The following is a 21806-nucleotide window of genomic DNA, read 5'->3' as shown; positions in this document are numbered from 1 at the left end:
AATAAACTAGAGGAGGGAAAAGGGGATTGTAGTGGTGGGTTTCAATTTTGGACAGAATGGCCATGAAGTACTCACTGTGAGAGTGACAATTGAGTAATGACCTGAAACACATCTCAGGCACTCTGCTAAGTGAGTTACATATACAAAATCATTTAATCTTCATAACAACTCTGTGGGAAAAGGTACTATTATTATTTTCATTTTATAGATGAGGACCTAAAACCCAGACAACTAAAATTAAATGTAAGAGCTGGGATTTAAATCTGAGAAGTCTAATTTCAGAACTTATACTATTAGTCTGTAAAGACTGGATAAAAAACGGTTTGAAAAGTTTGTTTGAGGTCGAAGAATGATACCATTTTATTTTTTTTTTAATGTCTCTATTTTATTTTGAGAGACAGAGAATGAGCAGGGGAGGGGCATAGGGAGAGGGAGATACAGGATCGGAAGCAGGCTCCAGGCTCTGAGCTGTCAGCACAGAGCCTGACATGGGGCTTGAACCTACGGACTGTGAAATCATGACCTGAGCCGAAGTCGGACGCTCAGCTAACTCAGGCATCCCTGCCATTTTAGACTTGGGGAGAAATTTGCTGATCATCTAATCCAGTGGTTTTCACAGTGTATCAGAATCACCTGGAAAGCTGGTTAAAACCCAGGTTTTTTTACTCTGCTCCCAAAGTTTCTGATTCAGTAGGTCTGGGATAAGGCCTGAGAATTGTCATTCTAACAGGTTTCCAGGTGATACTGATAATCGGGCAACACTTTGGGATTCATTGGTTAGTCCAGTGGTCCTCAAAATTAGTTGCACCTGGGGAACTTTTCAGACCTACCATTCCCTATTGAATGTGGGGTACTGACAGCCTGCATTTCATTGGTCTTGGCTGAGACTCTGTGTTAGGATGATATGGGTGACTGCAATATACATGGAGGATTAAATACCACTGATCTAGTTTAACCCTCATTTCACAGATGAAGAAACAGAGGTCTCAAGAAATTAGCTACCCCTTCTTGTTTTGGCTCCTAGAATTCTGCACCTTGTTCCTTACTCACCTACTTGGTTCTCAAATGTGAAAACCAGGGTCTGTGTATCTATTTGCCACACAGTGAAGGTTCAATAAATGTCGAATTACTAACATAGAAAGGAACAGGGAACCTCTGAAAGTTTTTGATCAGCGAAGTGATATATGTTGAAAGTAACTTTGTATGTATGTATGTATGATTGATTGATTTTAAAGATCCTATTTTAAGAAATGTCTACACCCATATGGGGCTTGAACTTAAGACCCCAATATCAGTATTTTGGGAGGATTTATTATTAGGAAAGATAAGATGAATAGATTGGACATGTGATGATCTTCCTACTGCAGTGGCCCTGTAGAACCTTGCTACTTAATATGTGATGGAGAATGGCAGCATCAGCATTACCTGAAAACTTGTTAGAAATAACAGACTTTCCAGGGGCACCTGGGTGACTCTGTCCGTTAACTGACACATCTGACTTCAGCTTGGGTCATGATCTCACAGTTCGTGAGTTCGAGCGCCCCATTGGATTCTGTGCTGATAGCTCGGAGCCTGGAGCCTGCTTCAGATTCTGTGTCTCCCTCTCTCTGCCCTTCCCCTGCTCATACTCTGTCTCTCTAGAAAATAAATAAACATTAAAACAAATTAAAAAAAAAAAAGAAATGGGGACCCTCCAGGCCTACCTCAGACCTACTGAATCAGAATCTACATTTTTACAAGATCCTTAGTGAGCTATATACACATACAAGTTGAAGAAGCACTGTTCTAGGGCATCATATGACCAAAGCCCAGGTTTACGGCATAGCCCTAGGGGTCAAGGAAAAGCAGAACTATGAATGGTGGGGCAGGTCAGCTTTTCCTTAAGTCTATTTGGGATACCAGTTCCCTGGGATCTTAGTAAGCTTTCAGTGGTCAAAATGATTTGACAAATACCAGGTTAAACAAAGCTAAACAGCTTTCTTTACGGCCAGGCTTAAAAAAAAAAATCTTTTAATATGCTAATGAACTTTCTGAATGTCCAAGAGAAAAGGTATATTGTACAGCTGATTCTACGGTTATTGATCATGGAAGTCAGTTTGGGGGCATCTTTCCATGTTACTGTTTTGTGCAGCACATCTTCGTGAAGTTGCAATGGGCCATGTTATAGTTAGGATTCCAGACATAAGATATTCTAGACCTTGGGCAGGAAACAATCTTACATTTCCTAATTTTAATATCCACTAACTAGCTGTTCAAATGCCTACTCTTTTACGTGACTTCACTTCTGATTCACTTTCATTGGATGAGCCTCCTTTGGATAGAGTTATAGGATAGATTTATGGCTTCTGTCAGTGCTGGTCTGTGAAACCTTTTAAGAGTTAGTTGCGGGTTATGATGTCTGACGGAAATGAGGAGAACATACTGGAAAATGCTAGGGTCACTGGTAACATACTAAAGTATAGTTTGTGGTAGGAGTGAAATCAGAGGATATGACTGTGAGTGATTACTGGATAAACAAAGAAGATAGACAGAAATTTAATTGACAATAAGAAACACAACATCTGTCAGCAAATTTATAGTAAAAAATAAAAAGAAGAAAATGAACAGATACATTTGAGAACTAAGGTTGTTTTAGATTTAGGACTGCCCAAAATTGGTTTTTCACAGTTTATTTCCATTGATGCCTCTTTTGAAAATGTATGGCCCATTTTAACACTGACATGTTGATTATTCCACAGTCTTTAATTCAGAAAGCATTTGATTTTAAATCACACTCACCAATAAAGTACCTATGTTTTAGATAGCACTTTATTTTAATTTTATGTATCCTTCACATGAAGTTTCTCATTTTCTTTTTCCTTTCTTTCTTTTACTACTCTTAGTAGTAAGTGGAATGAAGATACTTTCTCAATTATACTTTTAGTTGGGCAGTGAGCAACATTACTTTTAATTTTTTTCTTTTCTGTTAATAAACCAATGAAAAAGATTTTTGATTTGGATCTATCTTTTCAAATGCTCAAAAACTTAACTTTTCTTTTTTAGAAGCATCACATATTTAATGTCAAAGATTTGAATTCTAGTACAAAAATTAAACAACACATGATTTCAACACTAAAAAACCACAACAGTTATTATTCAAATAACTATATAGTAAATATCAAAAACACATAAGAAACATGATTACATAAACTTGAAATATATTAACAGCAAAATTATGACTTATTTCTATAAAAACTGATTAACTACAATATTTATATATTTCTCTTCGAGGACCACAATCATAGACTGCATTTTCTTTAGAACTGCATAAAATTTGCATCTTAATCTTTTTGCCCTTCATTTCATTCTACATAATAGATGCTTCTGGTTATATAATTGTTGTAATCGCTAATACAGTAAGAGGTCCTTGGTAATCAAATCTAGTGTAACCATTTTAAATGCTTAAATATTTGTGAAATGCTATTTAGCAAAGTTATTATGCAAAATTTAACATATACTGCTGGTTTCTTTTGCCCACTCAGGAATTAGAAGTATTTGAGGCGCACCTGGGTGGCTCAGTCGGTTAAGCGTTCAACTTCAGCTCGGGTCATGATCTCACGGTTTGTGGGTTTGAGCCCTGTGTCGGATTCTGTGCTAACAGCTCAGAGACTGGAGCCTGCTTCAGATTGTGTTTCCTTCTCTCTCAGCCCCTCCCCCGCACGCTCTCTGTCTCAGTCTCTTAAGATAAAATAAAGACATAAAAAAAGAAAAAGAAAAAGAAGTATTTGAAATCCCAAAAGTTTAGAAAGAACAGTGGTTTGCCATAATTTTATCAAGAGAAACCACTGTATAACTTTTTAAACTTAGCATTTTTACAAGTTCTACAACAGTAGGTTATTCTGAATTATGGCTGATGTTTACTATGTCGAAATAAATATATGTTTATCATTTTAAAACCAAATGTGCAAACCCAATTCTAAAATAAATCAATACTATAATTTGCAAGCTTTACAAAGAAACTTTCATGCTCAGGTTTACAATATCTTCTTTAGAAGATTGAGGACTAGTTGAAGATATATGCTTGCTGTCCAATATGGCTGCCATTAGCAAGTGATATTATTGGGCAAGGGATAGCTTGGATAAGAATAGGCCTTGAAGTATAAGGAAGCATGCTGGGAGTCCCAGAAGAGAGGGTAGCACTAACAGGGGAAAGACTATTACCGAGCTCAGACAGAAATTGTAGTCTCTTTATTCTCTTCAAATTCTTTTGCATAGGTCCAGGCTGAAGATCTTGTGTTCCCTGTTCAAATGAAGTAATGTAAACTGTGCTGACAGTCCCTTTGCATCTTTTAATGTAGTACAGTTTGCCTGGCATAAAATGACTCTGGGATCCATTTGCAATAGCAGGAATAACAATTTTATATACCAAGAATACTTTCTCAGCTTGACCTGTTGTTGAATATAAATAAAATTCTGGTGGTGCCCAATGATTTTTATTCCAGTAATAATCCAAATACAATACTGCAGAATTGAAATGATTGGGTTTTAACGAATGCATACTGCTTGGAGTAAGCTTTGTTCCAGGAGAAAATGGATAAGTGCATCTTTCAATTTCAGGGAGGCTTGGGCTATGCTGACTATTGAGGCTAGCTGGAAGAGTTGGTGGCTTGCACAGAGTTTTCAGGTGGCTGTCTTCTTTGTTAGCAAACACAATAAGGTTTTCAGAATTAGGGCTAATCTGACCATTAATATGCTGTCTCCAAGTGTTTTCTTTATTTGCTGGTTTTGCTAGTGTTACCCCAATACTTGCTTCATCAATGCATTTTCCATTCCTAATAGACATAGCAGCCACTGCATCTTCTTGGCTGAAAAGAACAAAAGCCTAATCTCTAAGTTTCTTTACTCATTCAACTGCACCAGGTTTGAATTTGTTGAATTCTGCTTTGTTTCCTCTGTAGTTGAGACTATTAAATTCCTTACATAAAGAACTTTAACTCTGTATGGTTTCCTCATCAGCCCAATCTGCCTGAATGGTATGGCCCTACAGTTGGAATGTACCTGGAATTAGTTTTCTCCTAGCCATAGTAGAGGCTCTGTGAGATTCATATTCAACAAATGCAAAACTGTGATTTTTAGTCTTATCAGTTGCACTTGGGTAAACAATGACATCTACAACTCCTTCAGTAACTTTCTTCATTTCATCCAAAATTTCTTCTTTCTTCTTTTCCGTAGGAATAGCTCCAATAAATAACCTGCAGTTATCCAAACGTACACACACACCAGTAAACTTACCTGGTCAAATCGAATAATTATTAGCAATTCTGATGGCTAATGGGCTTTTTCTTTCATAGTATACATCACAAAAGCATAACCTCGATTTTTACCACTAATTCCATCATAAGTCAAAATTCATATATCTTCCCAGCTCTTTCAAATACGGAAGCTAACTCATTCATCTCCACACATATCACAACGTATTTTTCCTACAAAACCTTCACAGCCTCTAGGTGGTCGTGGGCCTTCGCAACCTGGAGGAGGGCCACCAGATTCCCTTAACCCAGTCTCTTGAACCATGTTGTAACCAGTTTTTTTTTTTTTCCATCAAAACAAGTAATGCTACTTCATTCTGAGGACCAGTTCTGACTTTACTGCACCATTTGTTCCATCTATATTTTCTTTATCATCGTTGCAGTTTCCCTTTGGGGCTTTGAACGTTGGTCCTCAATCCCTGGAAACAATGACCACAAACTGCCACCACCATTTCATAGACCAGTCAGCATATGCAAAAGCAGGGGTCACCACAGAGGGGAGGAGAGCCCACCCAAAACTTTCCTTTTTATTCCCTTTTCCTGACATTAAAAAATGACATTTCTTGCAAAATCAAGGAAGTACTGTTATTTCTATTTATGACATAATGTGTAATTTTTCTTAGGAATTTTTCTCTTAAAAGTTTCATATTACTTTAATGGGTAAATTAAATTTGGGGTATGCAAATGTTTTAAATCTGATTCAACTCAGTTTCTTTTATTGTACCCTTACTTGGCAGAATTTCTTGTACTTTCAGGAAAAATTCTGAAGAGAAGAGAACAACATTTTTTAAAAAATCAAGCAAGATATATTGAATTAAGTAGTCTTTGATTTCAGAAATTTCTAGAGGGTGTTGGTGTAGTTTCAACCCACTTTTCTCCATCTCTAAAATCTACAGTTCCCAGAACATTATGGCTAGAATCGTGGTCCAAGATGTTATAAGCTAAGTTATACCAAAGAAATTTAATTGTTCTTATTTTACTAGATTTGCAAAGAAAAGTAGACTGAAACGTTACAGAATACATAGAGATTGGCAGCCTTTGGAAGGAGTGCTAAGATGTTTGATCTGTGCTATTGTCAGGCTAAGAGTGGTATGAGATGCCATTTATTAGGCTACTCTGCCTCTTCAGTGGAGTGGGACCAGGGATATTGTACTGGATGAGTGATGACCTCTGAACAGGTGAAGAGGGCTAGATGGGTGGCATGAGAACACCAGCTGCTCAATTTTGGACAGCATGGGTACCAATCAAAAACCCTAATGGTTGCTAAGTGTTATGAGCATGCGATGAAGGCACACACAAGAGTTATCTCTCTTCACAATGTCAGCTTTATTCGATTGTAGAGCAAAACTAATCATAATTACAAAGCAGGTTCAGGATTCCAAACCCAGTGACATTTCACCATGTGATTAAACTTGGCTTATTACACAGCACACAGAGCAGAACATAAGAAAAGCCACACAACAAAGGTAACAGAAGGGTGTTGGAAGTTAATGAACCAAAGGCAAAGTCAGTCTGTGGGCGTGCCATTGAGATAAGGCCTCGATCTGGTCCGGGTCAGCTCTTGGCACTTACTGTGTATTATGTTCAAGCAGTGAGGGATCTCAGTTCTGTTCAGAGATCAATGTGGCAGAGCCTTCGGCAGGAGCTGTCTTTTTTAGGTGGTCAGACATAGAGGGGGTCACATCTGAAGAGTCTGAGAGTTTACTGCAAAAACCCTTTCTTTTTTAAAGGGGTTTAATCGGTCTCGGGCCCCTGCACACCTTGTCCGCTTCTGTTTATTATCAGTTCTGGGGTGTCAGCTGATGCTGGTCCTGGTCACATCTCGTAGCTATGGTGCATTGCTTGACACAGGCCCCTGCTTGACCTGAGAGATTCCATTTTGTCCTCTATAGTAAGAAAGAGATAATAGAAGCAGCAATTGCCCCACATGCCAAAGGTAACTTACTAATGATCCTTATGTAAAATTCATACCAAGGGTTGCCAATTTTATTCCAGAAAGATTTTCAACAAGAATTGGAAATTGGGGTTCAAGTTAAGCTTTGGGTTACTAGATGATCCTATAACCTAAATATTTGTACAACATCCATCCAAGAAAATATTTATCAAGCATCATTAGGGGTCGTGTTCTGTGCTGGGTCATAGAATGCCAGGGCAAGAAAAAGATATGTGTTACCATTGCCATCACATTACTTGCTGACTAGAGTGTAATGCAGACAAGTAAACAAAATACTATGGCACTGTAATATGCTATGATAGGAGAAATACAAGCAACCATGGTGGTATACAGAAGGGGGTACTTACCTTTTAGTTAAGGAGTCAGAAAAGAGGAGGCATCTACATGAAGGATGAATAGTCATTGGATGGACTAAAAGGCGTTGGGCAGGAAGGAACTTTCTGGGCAAGGAAAAAAAACATACACAAAAGCTCAGAGGAAGATCATAAAGAATGTTTTGTTTGGAGCATATACATCTTGAGAAGAAGGAGAAATGGTAGAAATGAGGCTAGAAAAATAAACAGAGCCCTGACATATAGGGTTTTGTAAACATTTGAGCTTTATTCCAGATGGAATAGAGAACCATTGAAAGGCTTTCCAATAGAGAAATGACTTGATATGCATTTTAAGACAATGACTTTGGTGGCATTCTGGAGGATAGACTGGAGGGAGATAATATTGGAGAGAATGAGACTAATGTGGGGACTGTTGGAGAGGCTTATCTTTGAGAAGATGGTAGCCTGTATTTGACAAATGATGGTATTCTTAATAGCTGATGCCATTGTATCTGACACACTAGACATTAAATTGAAGTGTTTGTCATTTTTAACTTTGTATTTCCCGTTTTATAATTCTTTAAAAAATCATTATTTCCTCTTTCTTGTATTTTTGTTAATTATTATGTCTTTGCTGCTTCCTGAATATCCTTCAAGTGTCTTTTCTGGTCTTGACACGTGTGTATTTTCCACCTTTTGTCATTGCAATTTCCTTTTCAAACCTGAGTACAGAGTTAATAATGAGAGAGAAGTAATTATGATCCTAATGAATAGATTCTGGTTGCCACAGCTATGGCTAGCCTGGGATTTCCTGGAAAGGACATGTAGAAAAAAAATTCAGTTATTCTCAGCCCTGGAAAGAAAGAAAATAGTTTAGAGACAATCAGTGTTCTTGGAGGAGAGGAGGCTTGCTCTAGAGTGATCAATATAGTAGAATTAGAAAAGACCAACATGGATCAACCCCAAAGTGCAAAAAGTAAGTAAGGACACAAAAACCACATAATAAATGTCAAGTTCAAAACAGAAGCTGAGAAATTGCAGCATAAAGTTCAGAGTTTAAAAATGACAGAAAGACCAAAGGTGGAAAATGACAAAAACATTTCATATAAAGCTAACGAAAAGTGCTACAATATTACAGCAACACTACATAGGACACAAAAGTTTAGCGAACAACCCAGAAAGGTGTCTAATGGATAGCAAGGGTGATTCATTGACTGAGAGGGTCTTGTAGACATTGATTTTAAAAAGTAAAATTAAATTAATTAAAAGCACAGTCCCGGCTAAACAGAGAAATCAACTTGAAATGAAAGAAGTAAAATTGTTCTTTGGAAATGTTACCAGTCAATAGGTAGTAAAAAAAATTGAAAATGTAAATTCTCATATAGGACCAGATATGCTTTCTTTTAGAATTAGTAATGTCCAAGGCCTTTAGAAATTCTTTTTTAAAAAAGTATGTTACTTTTGTGTATTTTGTTCCCAGGTTAGCCAAAGTAGACCATTTCTAATGCTTTCTTGGGTTTCTATGTGTCAGAGTATGACACATCTGTCCCTTACCAGGTAAAATAAAGGGAAAACATCAAGAAGAAGTACAGAAATTCTAGCAAAAGAATTTCCAACCTATTAAACTTTTGGGGGGGTGTGAGAGGAGGGGGAATGTGCTTGTTGTTTTGTGAGAGAGTTGGAGGAATGGGAATTGCTCACTCTGGAAATCCTTGGTCTTAATCCCTTTGGGCTGCTATAACAAAACTATCATAGACTGGGTGGCTTAAACAACATTTAGTCCTCACCATTATGGAAGCTAGAAAGTCCAAGATTTGCCTGTTTCTTGGGTTCTTGTAAACAGCTGCCTTATAATGTGTGTGTCTGTGTGTGTGTGTGTGTGTGTGTGTGTGTGTGTGTGTGAGAGAGAGAGAGAGAGAGAGAGAGAGAGAGAGAGGCAGAGAGAGAGACAGACAGACAGACTAACAGACTAATCCCATTATGAGGGCTTCCCTCTCATAACCTAGTTACCTCTTGAAGCTTCATCTCCAAATAACATCACTTCAGGGATTAGAGTTCCAACATAGGAATTTGGAGAGGACACATTCAGTCCATAGCATTCTCAGACAAAGAAATTTTCCAAGGAGAGAGCAAGTTTTCTTTTTTAATTGTATGTTAAAGACATCGCTTCTGGGTCTTTTGGCTAAGATCAAGCGTAATTGTATGTTAAAGGCAGAATTCAAAGAATGTGCGTGCTTGATTGGTTTTTGCTCTATTCCCCTTATGCTTGGGGAAACAAGGACCGCAAAAGGTGGAGTAGGTAGTAAGGTGGTAGCATCTGAGGTAGGACAGGAAGGCAGCTGAAATAAATCACAGGAGGGAATCCATGGAAGTGGAACATGAAGAGCTGGTCTGAAGGAAGGCAGAGGACTCTCAGGCCTCCTGAGGCTCTTGTGGGGTCCCCAATTCCAGGTGGCTATTATGCATCTGTTCTGGAAAGACAATGGTCAACTCTGGGATTACTAATTACAGCACTTTAACTGTAATTGTATTACTTCAAATGTAACTGTAAAAATTTTCCTTAATTTTATATTTAAACTTTTTCCAAATATACAGAAAGTTTGAAAGAATGATATAATATAAACATTTGTATACTAATCACCTTGATTCAACAATTGTTCATATTTTGCCATATTTGCTTCATATAAGTATGTATATTTTTTCCAAATGCCTTGAAAATAAGCTGCAGATATTGTGATATTTACCATAATGTTTTATAGAACCACAGTATTATCAACACATGTAAGGAAATTAAATATCTAATACATATAATGAAAATGACTAAGTTACTTTCAAATTTTTCCAGTTGTCCACAAATAATTTTTAGATCTCTTTTTTATATTTATTTTATTTATCTTCATTTGTATTTATTTTGATAGACAGAGACAGAGTATGAGTGGGGGAGAGGCAGAGAGAAAGGGAGACACAGAATTGAAGCAGGCTCCGGGCTCTGAGCTACAATACAGAGCCCGATGTGGGGTTTGAAGCCACGGACTGTGAGATCATGACCTGAGTGGAAGTCGGACACCCAACTCACTGAGTCACCTAGGTGCCCCTAGATCTCTTTTTTAAAAGCCAGTATTCAAATAAAATTCAGAGATTGCATTTGGCTTTTAGTTCTCACCAATGTCTTTGAATCTAGAAGTTTCTACTTCTTTTTTTATAACTTTTACTTTTTAAAGACATTATAGGACAGTTCTATTTTGGCCATTCCCACATTCCTTCTCTGTCTGGTTTGTCCCATATGCTGTTGTTTTCCTAGTTCTTATATTATCCGGGTTTCCTGCAACATAAAAGTAAATCTAAACATTTTTGGCAAGAATATTGCATAGATGATGTGCTAAGTACATAGTATGTTACTACAAAAGGTATGTAATGCCAAAGTTTCCACTAAAATTATGTTAAGTTTGATATTTTGGTTCCTATGGTAATTACCAGATTTCTTCCTTGTTAAGGCATATTTTTTTTCTTTTTACAATTAGCAAGTACTTTGTGGGATAATACCCTGAAACTTTGTGAATAACCAACAGTCTTTCACTAAAAGATTTTAGCATCCATCAACGTTCTTTGCCTAAAAAATTGATATCATTAGGAATGGCAAAAGTTGTGGTTTTCTAATTTGTATATAATTTCTTCTATATTTATTAACTGGCATTTTTCTGTGAAGAATAACTTTTCCTCATCAACTGGCACTAATTTTATTTCTTTCTAAGAACCAGGACATAGTCATTATTTTAAAAAATTATGATAGCAATTTTGAATATAGAGAAAAACAAACTCTAGCTATAATCTCAACAGTGAGTAAACCAATGTTAACAATTTGATGTATTTCTTTCCATTCTTCTTTGAAAGCCTCTAAGTGTATATATTACAAATTTTGATACGTAAGTTTTTTATCCGGACTTTTATAGTTAGTATCATATCATTATCAATTTACTATTTTGTTAAATATTCTTTAGAATGGCTGTCTGCCATTTCTTTTTTAATTATTTTTTATAGTTTATTTATTTTTGAGACAGAGAGAGACAGAGCATGAGTGGGGGAGCGGCAGAGAGAGAGAGGGAGACACAGAATCAAAAACAGACTCCAGGCTCTGAGCTGTCAGCACAGAGCCCGATGCAGGGCTCAAACCCACAAACTGTAAGATGTGACCTGAGCCAAAGTCAGACACTTAACCGACTGAGCCACCCAGGCGCCCCTGCCATTTCATAATTAGAATGTGGCATACTTTATTTTCCTGTTCCCTTACAACCAGGGGACTATATATCCTGGTTTGTCCAGGGCAGTTCTTATTTATGACTGTTGTTTTGTAAAATTAGTAAAGCACCCCCCTTTATTCCTGGAGTCATCTCAATTTGGAGGTCAAATTGTATAGTCACCCTATCATCACTGTATCTACAATGACCATTTGCCTTTTAAAATTTTCTAATCTATTTGTTCCTGCATAAATTTCCGGATACATTTCTTATTACTTCATGAGGATAAATTTCTAAAAGTGAAGTGACTGGATCAAAGTGTATAAATATTTTTAAGGTTCTGTCTAAAAATTGCCTTGTTTGTATTTATGTTAAATAAGTAAAATGCTGTACTTTTAAACTGGACTCAACAAATTTATCTGCTTCCAACTTTGAATACTTCATTCCCTTTGAGAAGTGTTTCTCAGCATTGGCACTATTAGCATTTTATCATTTAGTACTATTTACAGAAAATTCTTTTTGTAGTAGTAGCACCTTTGGCCTTTATCCACTACTTGTCAATAGCACCCCACTCCAGTCATGACAATCAATAAAATCTCTATATGTTGCCAAGTGTCCTCTGGAAGGCGAAATAGCTCTCATTTGAGAACCACTGTCTTATAAATACTATTTGTATAGAGGAGTAATAGCAGCATCCTCGTTATCTAGCTTATTTGTCTTAAGCTGTGAGTTTGGTTTTTTTTTTTNAGAGAGAGAGAGAGAGAGAGAGAGAGAGAGAGAGAGGCAGATAGGCAGGCAGGCCGACAGACACACAGACTAATCCCATTATGAGGGCTTCCCTCTCATAACCTAGTTACCTCTTGAAGCTTCATCTCCAAATAACATCACTTCAGGGATTAGAGTTCCAACATAGGAATTTGGAGAGGACACATTCAGTCCATAGCATTCTCAGACAAAGAAATTTTCCAAGGAGAGAGCAAGTGTTCTTTTTTAATTGTATGTTAAAGACATCGCTTCTGGGTCTTTTGGCTAAGATCAAGCGTAATTGTATGTTAAAGGCAGAATTCAAAGAATGTGCGTGCTTGATTGGTTTTTGCTCTATTCCCCTTATGCTTGGGGAAACAAGGACCGCAAAAGGTGGAGTAGGTAGTAAGGTGGTAGCATCTGAGGTAGGACAGGAAGGCAGCTGAAATAAATCACAGGAGGGAATCCATGGAAGTGGAACATGAAGAGCTGGTCTGAAGGAAGGCAGAGGACTCTCAGGCCTCCTGAGGCTCTTGTGGGGTCCCCAATTCCAGGTGGCTATTATGCATCTGTTCTGGAAAGACAATGGTCAACTCTGGGATTACTAATTACAGCACTTTAACTGTAATTGTATTACTTCAAATGTAACTGTAAAAATTTTCCTTAATTTTATATTTAAACTTTTTCCAAATATACAGAAAGTTTGAAAGAATGATATAATATAAACATTTGTATACTAATCACCTTGATTCAACAATTGTTCATATTTTGCCATATTTGCTTCATATAAGTATGTATATTTTTTCCAAATGCCTTGAAAATAAGCTGCAGATATTGTGATATTTACCATAATGTTTTATAGAACCACAGTATTATCAACACATGTAAGGAAATTAAATATCTAATACATATAATGAAAATGACTAAGTTACTTTCAAATTTTTCCAGTTGTCCACAAATAATTTTTAGATCTCTTTTTTATATTTATTTTATTTATCTTCATTTGTATTTATTTTGATAGACAGAGACAGAGTATGAGTGGGGGAGAGGCAGAGAGAAAGGGAGACACAGAATTGAAGCAGGCTCCGGGCTCTGAGCTACAATACAGAGCCCGATGTGGGGTTTGAAGCCACGGACTGTGAGATCATGACCTGAGTGGAAGTCGGACACCCAACTCACTGAGTCACCTAGGTGCCCCTAGATCTCTTTTTTAAAAGCCAGTATTCAAATAAAATTCAGAGATTGCATTTGGCTTTTAGTTCTCACCAATGTCTTTGAATCTAGAAGTTTCTACTTCTTTTTTTATAACTTTTACTTTTTAAAGACATTATAGGACAGTTCTATTTTGGCCATTCCCACATTCCTTCTCTGTCTGGTTTGTCCCATATGCTGTTGTTTTCCTAGTTCTTATATTATCCGGGTTTCCTGCAACATAAAAGTAAATCTAAACATTTTTGGCAAGAATATTGCATAGATGATGTGCTAAGTACATAGTATGTTACTACAAAAGGTATGTAATGCCAAAGTTTCCACTAAAATTATGTTAAGTTTGATATTTTGGTTCCTATGGTAATTACCAGATTTCTTCCTTGTTAAGGCATATTTTTTTTCTTTTTACAATTAGCAAGTACTTTGTGGGATAATACCCTGAAACTTTGTGAATAACCAACAGTCTTTCACTAAAAGATTTTAGCATCCATCAACGTTCTTTGCCTAAAAAATTGATATCATTAGGAATGGCAAAAGTTGTGGTTTTCTAATTTGTATATAATTTCTTCTATATTTATTAACTGGCATTTTTCTGTGAAGAATAACTTTTCCTCATCAACTGGCACTAATTTTATTTCTTTCTAAGAACCAGGACATAGTCATTATTTTAAAAAATTATGATAGCAATTTTGAATATAGAGAAAAACAAACTCTAGCTATAATCTCAACAGTGAGTAAACCAATGTTAACAATTTGATGTATTTCTTTCCATTCTTCTTTGAAAGCCTCTAAGTGTATATATTACAAATTTTGATACGTAAGTTTTTTATCCGGACTTTTATAGTTAGTATCATATCATTATCAATTTACTATTTTGTTAAATATTCTTTAGAATGGCTGTCTGCCATTTCTTTTTTAATTATTTTTTATAGTTTATTTATTTTTGAGACAGAGAGAGACAGAGCATGAGTGGGGGAGCGGCAGAGAGAGAGAGGGAGACACAGAATCAAAAACAGACTCCAGGCTCTGAGCTGTCAGCACAGAGCCCGATGCAGGGCTCAAACCCACAAACTGTAAGATGTGACCTGAGCCAAAGTCAGACACTTAACCGACTGAGCCACCCAGGCGCCCCTGCCATTTCATAATTAGAATGTGGCATACTTTATTTTCCTGTTCCCTTACAACCAGGGGACTATATATCCTGGTTTGTCCAGGGCAGTTCTTATTTATGACTGTTGTTTTGTAAAATTAGTAAAGCACCCCCCTTTATTCCTGGAGTCATCTCAATTTGGAGGTCAAATTGTATAGTCACCCTATCATCACTGTATCTACAATGACCATTTGCCTTTTAAAATTTTCTAATCTATTTGTTCCTGCATAAATTTCCGGATACATTTCTTATTACTTCATGAGGATAAATTTCTAAAAGTGAAGTGACTGGATCAAAGTGTATAAATATTTTTAAGGTTCTGTCTAAAAATTGCCTTGTTTGTATTTATGTTAAATAAGTAAAATGCTGTACTTTTAAACTGGACTCAACAAATTTATCTGCTTCCAACTTTGAATACTTCATTCCCTTTGAGAAGTGTTTCTCAGCATTGGCACTATTAGCATTTTATCATTTAGTACTATTTACAGAAAATTCTTTTTGTAGTAGTAGCACCTTTGGCCTTTATCCACTACTTGTCAATAGCACCCCACTCCAGTCATGACAATCAATAAAATCTCTATATGTTGCCAAGTGTCCTCTGGAAGGCGAAATAGCTCTCATTTGAGAACCACTGTCTTATAAATACTATTTGTATAGAGGAGTAATAGCAGCATCCTCGTTATCTAGCTTATTTGTCTTAAGCTGTGAGTTTGGTTTTTTTTTTTTTAATAAAGAATTGCTTATTTAGCCTACTGGAAATAGTAAATGGTAAAAGTTTCTTGGTCAAGATTACATGACCAAAAAGGACTGAATAGGAATTTGAACCTAGGTCTGCCTGTCTTCAAAGTCCTATCCACAAGTCTTGCTGCCTGAAGGCTCATGTAAATACTGTCATCATGTATCCACCATTGCTAAACAGGCAAACAATGAGAAATAAGTATTTTCTCTCTGGTGAGGTTTTTTTTTTTTTTTTTTTTAAGTTTGTTTACTTATTTTGTGTGTGCAAGAGAAAAAGAGCACACACAAGCAGGGAGAGGGGCAGAGAAAGAGGGAGAGAGACTTTCAAGTAGTCTCCATGCTATTATCGTGGAGCCCAGCTAGGGGTTCGATCTCACAAACTGTGAGATCATGACCTGAACCCAAATTAACCAACTGAGCCATCCAGACACCCCTGGTGAGTTTTTAGTAATCATCTGGGATCTATTTAATTGTTACCAAGGTAATTCTTATTTATTTTTATCATCTGTAAATGGGATTGGCTGTGAGAAATCAATGTATAGAAACACGTACTTTAGGTCTTGGCACATAGTGTGCGATCAATATATACTGGTTTCCCACCTCTACTTGCATTGGGTTCTCATATCCATATGCTAATGGATTTGTGCAAGGCTTAAAGGAGAATCAAATGAAGGAGGACCGATTACCTTTCCCTCTTTCTACTTTCAAAAGCTCTTCTCTCTGCTTTCCCTCAATGTTGATAACTTACACATTGAAGAAGGGAAGAGAAGTCAAACAGACTCCAGGGCATTGACAAGTGAAGGAAATACAATTAACGTCACTGAAAGAACTGTTGATCCCTCTTTTTATCTACTGTTTCAAAAGCTGTTTGTTCAGGGGCGCCTGGGTGGCTTAGTCGGTTAAGCGTCCGACTTTCGCTTAGGTCATGATCGCGGTTCGTGGGTTCGAGCCCCGCGTCGGGCTCTGTGCTGACTGCCAGCTCAGAGCCTGGAGCCTGTTTCGGAGTCTGTGACTCCCTCTCTCTCTGACCCTCCCCTGCTCACGCTGTCTCTCTCTCCCTCCTAGGGAAAAAAAAAGAAAAAAAAAGCTGTTTGTTCAGAATAAGAAAGCCATCTTCAAAGAGTACACTGCATATGTGGTTTAGTTCCGGCTTGTTTGGGGACAAGTTCTAACTCAACAAACATAGGAATAGTGAGAGGAGAGAGGACAGACTGGGGAGAATATCATCCACAGATTCTTGCCAGAGTCAGTCCAGCACTACTGCCAATTACTGCCTGAGAGATGATGGGATGGCAGAAGGAATCTGGCCGACTCTTCTTTCCTTACACAGGAGAAGGAGGTTTGGCTGAAGTTGAGCAGCTAAACTCAACTTAGAACCTTCACTGTGATAATTTCACAAAGCATGGCTTAACTAAAACTTGTTTTATTTAGGTTACTCTTATTCTAAATAGTGAACATTGCTGATTGTGGAGGTTCTCGAAAGGAAAACAGAGAGGTGCTATGACAGAGCACTTTTTCCACAGAAGCTGCTAGACCAGGAAAGAAAAAAGAGACTGGATGTGAAATAGAGAGTTCTCATCACTTCTTAACCTATTCTTAACTTTAAAGTATGATACTTTATGCTTTATAGTACTCTGTGATGCTTCAAATGTCGTCAGAAACATTAGTTCTTTGACCATTACAACCCAACCTCAAGAGGTAAGTCATTCAGGACATCCACATTTCAGAAGAAATGAAACATAGAGAAGTTGTGATTTTCCTCAGTTTTAAAGAATTAGAAATGAAAGGGGATCCTTGATGGCTACATCAGTGTTGTCTGCACTCCACCCCACTGCTTATACATTTCCAGAGCTTATGCCTATTCTCTGCTCTTAGACTTTTTCTTGTTGTTTTCTAGGTTTTTAAACTCGTCCATTTGTGAATAGGTTTTAAAAGGATGATTATGTGGTTGTTCCTCTGACTTTAGTGCAACATTCCAGAGTGTGTCTACCATGTTGTCTGAAATTTGGGTGCTACACCCCACTCTCCATTTTTATGCTTTCCTCTTTTGTGTCCTGAGCAGAGTTCATTGCTGTACATAGTTCACGTTTTGAATTTATGATAGCTTTTCTGTTAATGGGTTCTATTATTGTGTTTCAACTTCTGTGACCCTATGTCAGACAACTCAGCTTGGGGATATATTGCTGAGTTGTAATTTAAAAACCTTTGCCCTTTCTCTCTGTCAAACAAACTTGAACATATAACACTGTTGTCTTAAATAGAACAGAGTTATGTTTTCTTTTCAGTAAATGATGGATATTTGAAAAACGGTGTATGCTTAAAATAGCATGCATGGCCCAGGTGCCTGGGTGGCTCAGTCAGTTGGGCATCCAACTTCTGCTCAGGTCATGATCTCACTGCTTGTGAGTTCACACTCTGCATTGGGCTCTGTGCTGAGCTCAGAGCCTGGGGCCTACTTCAGATTCTGTGTCTCCTTCTCTTTCTGTCCCTCCCCTGTTCGTACTCTGTCTCTGTCTGTCTCAAAAATAAACATTACAAAAAATAGCATGCTTGCTCTTTTCTGTCTACCTCCTTCTCCTTTCTAGATTGGTCACAGACTATGAAAGCATAATTCAAAGTGGGAAATGATCTCTTTTAGTTATCATTGTGCTATTTTTAAAAAATCTAATTATATTTTGTTTACTAGAAATAAAATAATAACATCAAGCACTTATGTCGGAGTTACTTTAAATTTTTTTAAATTCCAGTAGAGTTAACGTGCAGTGTTATATTAGTTTCAGGTGTACAATATAGTGATTCAACAATTCTATACATTATACATTTCTCAGTGCTCATCATGATAAGTGTGCTTTTAATCCCCTTTACCTGTTTCACCCATCCCCCTATGCTGCCCCTCTTCCCTCTGGTAAACATGAGTGTGTTCTCTATAAGTGAGAGTCTGTTTTTTGGTGTGTCTCTTCATTTTTCTTCTTTTTGTTTCTTCAATTCCACATATGAGTGAAGTCACATGGTGTTTGTCTTTCTCTGAATAACTAGATCCATCCATGTTATTGCAAATGGCAATATTTCATTCTTTTTTATGGCTGAGAAATGTTCCATTTGATACATACCACATCTTTTTTATCCATTCATCTCTCAATGGGCATTCAGACTTCCATAATTTAGCTATTGGAAATTATGCTGTAGTAAACATAGGGGTGCATGCATGTTTTCAGATCACAGTGCTATTTTAATTTCTAACTTGACTATTTCATTTTATGAGTCTTTCAGACCCAAATTACCTTCTGTTCTAAACAGCCTTTAATTTCGGTCACTTGCAATTCTGTGTTTTATTTCTCCTTCCTTTTTTCTCATTTCCTTTGTCTATTATCCCCTATCCATTCATCCATCCATCCGTCCATCTATCCAAATGTCTATCTGTCCATCTATCCATCCAAATCCATCCTTCCTTCCTTCCATCCATCCATCCATCCATCCATCCATCCATCCATCCATCCATTGTGTCTCTTAGTAGAGAAAGCCCATGTTTAGCATGCATAGAAGCCAAAGCAGCACAATTTCAGAATTTAAAGTTTAAATGCATTTTAAATTAAGCAAGTTCAAGTAAGTTTGAAATGTATCTGCTCACTCCTATTTTGAAAGTGTTTCATCATAACAATATTAAGTATAATCCTATAACCAAGCACTCATAATTTATGGGATGTTATGTAGTGTTAAAAACTAAGAAGCCTTTGGTTAAGAGGTTGAAATTTAAAGTTGAAAAGAGAGTGTAAAATTTAAAGAATATAAATTTATAGAGTTTGAATTTATAGCATTTTAGGTTGAAATTTAGAGTGTAGATAAAAACGGCTTTTGGTGTCCATCCTGGTATATTGCAGTAATTAATTGATCTTTCTGATTTCAGGGGCTGGGCCATTTCAACGTCTCCTCCCACCACCATCCTCAATACTGCTCCCCTCCCTTCCCCCACCATATGATAGAGCCAGTCCTGCTGGCATCATGCATCATGACCCTCAATCTTTGGCATTTTCACGAATTGCCTTGAGATTATCTCACACTATAGTCTCTGAAGGAAATTGACAGGTAGCCAGAGAGTGTCAGCAATCCAAAGAAATGTCTTACTTTTTCAGAGAAAACTCTACTTACCAATTTCCATCTTACAAAAGGCATTATGATGAATTAGATAACTTGGAGCTAAGTTATTAGAGAGTTATTATATGATAAGGACATATTTTTAGGAGAGGATAGTCCATTAGAGTTATGTAAACTTGAAGTAAGAAATAACAGCTTCCTCATCCAAAAGTTTATTGTTTGTGAAATGTTGCATATTTTCCAATATAAAATAGGTTTCCCTATGTTTTATTATGGAAAAATTTGTATGTGTATTGGGGAAGAGGGTACAAATAATAATGTAGTAAATCCAGAAGGATTTCTACTTAAGGTAACCTAGTTTATGAGCTAAGAAATATATCTTATTCTCACACTTTGTACTAAAGTTGTGTCTATTGTCTTTTGTTGAAATATGATGAGAAAAGAAAAAAGAAAATTCAAGGATATACCTAGAGCTACAACCAACCCTAAAGGCCTGTTTGTGGGTTCAAATTGAAAAAAAAAACTTGTAATAAAATAATCTTTACTAATATTTAAAATATCTAAATATCTTAAACAGTTTTATTGAGATATACTTTCATTTTATAAAATTCTGTTTAAAGTATGCAGTATAATGGTTAGAGCATATTTACAGAATTGTGTACCCATCACTATAATCTAATTTTGGAAAATTTTCGCCTCACCAGTAAGAAATCTCTTTAGCATTCACTCCCTATCCCCCAGCCCTAGGCAACCACTAATCTGTCTTTTTTATTGATTTGCCTTTTCTGGACATCTTACATAAATAGAATCATTCAATATGTGCTTTTTGGAGATTAACTTCTTTTTTAAAAACTTTTTTTTATGTTTTTATTTATTTCTGAGAGAGACAGAGAGAGAGAGAGAGACAGCATGAGCAGGGGAGGGTCAAAGAGAGAGCGAGCTACAGAATCTGAAACAGGCGCCAGGCTCTGAGCTAGCTGTCAGCACAGAGCCTGATGGGTGCGTGAACCCACGAACCGTGAGATCATGACTTGAGCTGAAGTCGGATGCTTAACCGACTGAGCCACCCACCCAGTCAATCACCCTGGAGATTGGCTTCTTTTACCAATAAGTTCTTGGGGTTATAGAATATAATTGTTTTATAATTTAAAAAAAAATTTTAACATTTATTTATTTTTGAGAGTCAGAGATAGAGCATAAGCAGGGGAGGGGCAGAGAGCGAGGGAGACACAGAATCTAAAGCGGGCTCCAGGCTCTGAGCTGGCTGTCAGCACAGAGCTGGATGCAGGGCTCGAACCCACGAACCGTGAGATCATGACTTGAGTAGAAGTCGGTGCTCAACCCACTGAGCTGCACCCAGGTGCCCCTATTTTCCCATTTCTTTAAGTACTCTTTGAGAATGCTTTTCTTAATGACTCCATAATTTTCTACTGGATGGATGTACCAAATTTATTGGAAATTGGAACATTTCCTGGAAATTAGACTGCTTACAAGTGGCATTCATCCTGAGGTTTATAATGACAAAAATCTCACGTGTGAAATCATATGAATTTATAACCAAGAATTACCAATTAATTTCTTTTAATTATGTGTGTCCTGTACCATTTTACTTCAAAATGTCTATAGAATAAGGACTTAGGGTTTATGGTTCCTGGAGAAACAAAGGTAGTTATAACACTCTTTAATAATCTCTCTCATTGTCACTTCAAAATATTTGGGAAATCTTAGAGAACTGAAGGAGAAGGAATGGTAAAATGACTGATGGGCTCTCATGACTCTTCTGGACTCTAAACTTAGAGTTCTTTTTAGACTTAGCGTAGATACTTGGCTATTTGTGGGAAACTTAGGGAGAGAAACAGATATTGTTGAAAATAAACCACAATTGTTGATGTTTGGAAAATGTTTTCTTTGATATTTATTTATGAGTTTACTTGATTTTTATTTTTTCTTTTCCAGTTTTTTGTTTTTCTTGTTTTAGTATATTTCTGTGTGTTCCCACCTTGTTTTATATGACATGCCTTCTATTTATCTGAAATCATCTCTTTTGTGTGCAGCTCAGACCTATTGTCAGATGTCTCATTG

General features: G+C 36.8%; 1 protein-coding gene and 1 pseudogene across 3 annotated transcripts in view; one reads left to right on the top strand and one right to left on the bottom strand.

Annotated features, from left to right (window-relative positions):
- The window catches only part of SLC44A5 (solute carrier family 44 member 5), a 424123-nt gene that overhangs the window by 75924 nt on the left and 326393 nt on the right, over positions 1-21806 (top strand). The gene's annotated exons all lie outside the window — the stretch shown is intronic.
- The window catches only part of LOC120221809, a 42233-nt pseudogene continuing 24454 nt past the window's right edge, over positions 4028-21806 (bottom strand).

This window comes from Hyaena hyaena, unplaced genomic scaffold (assembly GCF_003009895.1).
Source record: "Hyaena hyaena isolate Hyena2069 unplaced genomic scaffold, ASM300989v1 scaffold_826, whole genome shotgun sequence".
Taxonomy (NCBI): domain Eukaryota; kingdom Metazoa; phylum Chordata; class Mammalia; order Carnivora; family Hyaenidae; genus Hyaena; species Hyaena hyaena.
Note: the sequence above shows the minus strand (reverse complement) of the source record. Positions and strands in the feature narration are given on the sequence as shown.